A 4,206-nucleotide genomic window follows, 5' to 3' on the forward strand; every position below is an offset into this window, starting at 1 on the left:
TCTTTCCATTTCATTTTTCCGTCTCCCTCTCTTCTACTCTTTCCCTTCTCCTCTGTTCCTCTTTCTCCCATCTCCTTTTTTTTACTCCTCTCTCTCATTTCCCCTTCCATCTATCAGGACTCCTTTCCTTTATCCCAACTCCACCTCTTCCCTTCTATCCAAATCTTTCCGTACTTTACCCAATTTCTCCTTCTATTCCTTCTCTTCTTCTCAGCTATCCTCTCCAGGCTCCATTGCATTTTTCTTTGATGCTTTCCTTCAAGGTCATGTCATTCTTTATTCTTTCCATCCTCCCTTTCAACACATTCTTCTTCTGCATTGCTTCTCTTTTTCTTACTCTATCTTTTAACCTAACTAAAACCATCTTCTCTTTCCCCGTTTTTCTTCCTATCTCTTTTACCTCCTTTATTCCTCCCTCCTCCCCCACCTCTAGCCATAGCTTCTCTACCGCTTTCTTTCGTCTTCCCTCCTCTACCTCCACCCTTTTCACTACTACATTGTTCCTCCTTCTGTCTCTCTCTTCTAACTCTCTCCACCTTTCTAGCTCTCTTACCTTCGCTTCCATTGCTTTATCTCTTTTTCCTATCTCCCACTTTCCTTCCTCTTTCACTTCTCCTTGCCCTTCCTTCCTCCCATCTCTCCATCTCTTAACTAATATATTTAAATTTATATATTAGTTAACTTTTTATATACACTACCGCTCATTAATTTCAATATATTCCTATATTTGTTAATTTCTTTGTAAAGGATGAACATGATACATATGTTTTGTACAGAAATGAATACATTTGCTGTTATAAACACTTGCATGTATTGCATTTTTATATATTATTTATATAAAAATGCGATGCATGCAAGTGAAATGTTTATAACAGCAAGTGCATTCATTTCTGTGCAAAACACGTATCATGATGTTCATCCTTTATAGAGAAATCAACGAATCTGTTGTTTATTGAAATTAATGAGCGGTAGTATATATAAAGAAATTAACTAATATATAAATTTAAATATATTTGCAATATAATAAATATTTTTATAATATATTATACTTTTCTCTATATTGTTCCTTCTCTCTCCTTCTTTCTACTTTTTCTATCTCTATACCTTTTTCTCGTCTTAAAATACTTTTTACTTTTATATAAACAGCTTAAGGTATCGATACAATAAATAATACTATAAAAGCTACATTTGGATGGAACGGTAATAATTTACATATCCTACCTCATAATAGCGTAATAAATGAGAACGATTCATAGGAATAAATGTGATAGTATTTATGAAATAAAATTAAGTATAAAATATACACATTTAAGAAATATTATTTTAATGATTATACTATCTTACGCGTCATTAACAGGCGAAGCAAATAGATGTTATGATATACAGGATACCTTTAAACAATTGTTTCATTTTCTAACATTTTTCAGATATACTGTAATATAATCGTATAAGCGTCATATTTTTTTTACACAGGAATACTAACGCAAAATTATTCGGACATTGTCACTACTAAAATTAAAAAATCAGATGAAGGGTTAGGTAATGTACATATTTTTAATTCACATATTTCTCATTTACTACCGATCATCATTTCATAATGATACATTTGCAACGAAATAGATACGTCAGTACCAGTACCCAAAACGTATATCTGTAATCTAAACACAAGTTTTTATATTCTGGAAACGATACAAGTGTCTTAAAATACTTTTTACTTGTTTCTAAGCAGCATAAAATATCGATACTATCCGAATAGTATAAAAGCTGCATATGGATGGAACGATAACAATTTGGACACCCTACCTCTATAATTATGTTAAAATCATCAGATATAATATAATCGTCATATTTTTTTTACACAGAAATACTAACGCAAATTATTCGGACATTGTCACTAATAAATTAGATGAAGATATTTTGTAATCATACAAAAATACTGTTTAAGTAATGTACACATTTTTTTAATTCACATATCTCTCATTTCATACCGATCATCATTTCATAATGATGCATTTGCAACGAAATAGATACGTCAGCAAAATTCGAAACCATCGACTGGAAAAAGCATTCCTCTTGGTCTATTCGTTGTGACGCATAAAACCGCATAAAATAATTTCACCACTCAGCAGTGGATTTACTTCAATTGATGCCATTTTAAGACAGAGCTCATTTCAAAGAATCCTTGTTGTTACTAAATATGCATACAAGGCCTGTAAATAGCGTTAATTTCCCTGCCATGCGCATATCTTTCTTTTTCGTGGCTGTATCCTAATTAGGCATCATCTTGTCCGCAATATGCTTATAGACTTTTCATTCAGCATTAACTTAAAAAATAAAAAAGTCGTCGTACCATCTGAAATCGTTATATATAATTGTTTTGGTATTATAATCAATTTTATAATAAGTGTTTCCTCTCCGATAGCATAAGCAAAATTAATTTTAGGAAATCTAAATTATTTTATCTTTTTCTGAAAGTAGAATAAAAAACGAAACTAAAAATCAAGTTTTTTTCAAATAATAGACAACTTGAATTAATTATAATTAATGTTTATAAGAACAATTTTATATTACTATTAGAAGGAATGTTTAGAGCACTGATTACACTTACATTTCCTGGTTAGCGCTTATTTTATGACATGTTGTATTTTCCAAATTTTACTTCCAAAACATAGAAAATACCTTCCAGCCTGTGACGACACCACGTATACGCCAATGAACCTGCACGGTATCATTTTCAGAAAGCATTGTGATCTTTAGGATGTCAAGCTTGACGTGTGCAAACTTCATATGACCAATGAACCTTAATAGTATCAATTGCTTCGCATAACTCACAAGTCCCCTGCAATATTTTTTAAGCATATTATGAGAAAATGGAAATACTTAATGCTAAAAACTCTCAATTGCTTTAAATACTTAATAAAATTAATTTTCGTTACTTCTCTAATATTGTTGATAAAATCTATATCATAATAATGGATAATAGGAACTCAATTCACAAATATTTTAGCATAACTTGCCTACAATATAAATTGTGCTACAGAACGCTTTCTCGTTCTTTTCAACTTTTACAATTTACAAGACAGCATATACATACATACATGTGCAATTTTGGATACACCTTCCTTCTTAAAGATCTCTTCGGTATCAGCTCCCTGCGGTCAATATATAGCGGCAAAATTGTATACCATATAGTTGAATATAAAATGGTCCTGCGTGAAAAAACGAGAGAAAAGGAGGACATTTATAAGAGGACCTCTTGTGCTAGACAATTATTCCTCAACAGTGTCTGAGAATTATTATATTTTGAAGACGCGAGATTGTACATTTGAAGCATCCAAGTTAACGAAAGTAAAGTACAATAACATTCTTCGGAGAAATCTTTATTACGCGATAGTGCCCGATAGTGCCTGTCACACGTGCATATAAATACAGATCATTTTCTCGTTCTCTTAACTTTTACAACTTTTACAAGACAGCATATATACGTACGTGTGCGATTTTGGATATACCTTCCTTCTTAAAGATCTCCTCGGCATCAGCTTTCTGCCGTCAATATATATTTCACTATCACTATCATCTATCACGCGGCGATGGTCACGACTGTCATACTGTCACTATCTATTTTTAGGTTACTGCTTTATTCCTGCATAGATCGGTCTTTCTTAACAGCTTCATGCGTCTGTGATTGAGAAAGAAATCTGATAAGCTCTGTATACCAGCTCAATATAATGCAACATATATACGAATATGTATATACATTTTAGATAAAAAACCGGTCAGTAAACTTTTATAAAACAATACTCTTTGAAATAATACAAGCAATAATAATTTTTATAATTACCTCTCTATATATCTTAAATGTGCATGAATTTTCTTCTAACTATATTTGTAATGTCATCAACTTTTCACGCTGTTGAATATTTGCATCATAAGCACCAATAGCTAATCCCATCAGATCTTCTCGAACATTAAATTCATCGGTAAATCTAAAATAAGGCAAATTTTACATAATGCAAAAACAGTAATTATCACTTACATCTGCTTATATATAAAATATGATTTTAAAGATAAATCTGAATCAAAAATCTATAGTTACTGTAACGTATACCTTAGATTAGATTTGTACGAGCAAGCATAAATAACTACACGATTTCGCGCGGGCAAAAAAAAGACTCGCCGCACCACGCGAGTCATCTCGACGCGCCA

The 4,206-nt window shown here is 31.8% G+C and overlaps 1 long non-coding RNA gene across 2 annotated transcripts; it reads right to left on the reverse strand.

Annotated features, from left to right (window-relative positions):
* Positions 1-1,203: 1,203 nt before the first annotated feature.
* On the reverse strand, positions 1,204-4,066 carry LOC139824977 (uncharacterized). 2 transcript variants are annotated; one of them, XR_011735399.1, is made up of 5 exons: positions 3,882-4,066; positions 3,490-3,679; positions 3,095-3,209; positions 2,609-2,839; positions 1,204-2,353 (listed from the first exon to the last, which is right to left on the reverse strand). It is a non-coding gene; the product is annotated as an uncharacterized lncRNA (long non-coding RNA). The 2 variants fall into 2 exon arrangements; XR_011735398.1 differs by having other exon boundaries at positions 1,244-2,353; positions 3,842-4,063.
* Between the last annotated feature and the right edge of the window lie 140 nt (positions 4,067-4,206).

This window comes from Temnothorax longispinosus, unplaced genomic scaffold, assembly GCF_030848805.1.
Source record: "Temnothorax longispinosus isolate EJ_2023e unplaced genomic scaffold, Tlon_JGU_v1 HiC_scaffold_739, whole genome shotgun sequence".
Taxonomy (NCBI): domain Eukaryota; kingdom Metazoa; phylum Arthropoda; class Insecta; order Hymenoptera; family Formicidae; genus Temnothorax; species Temnothorax longispinosus.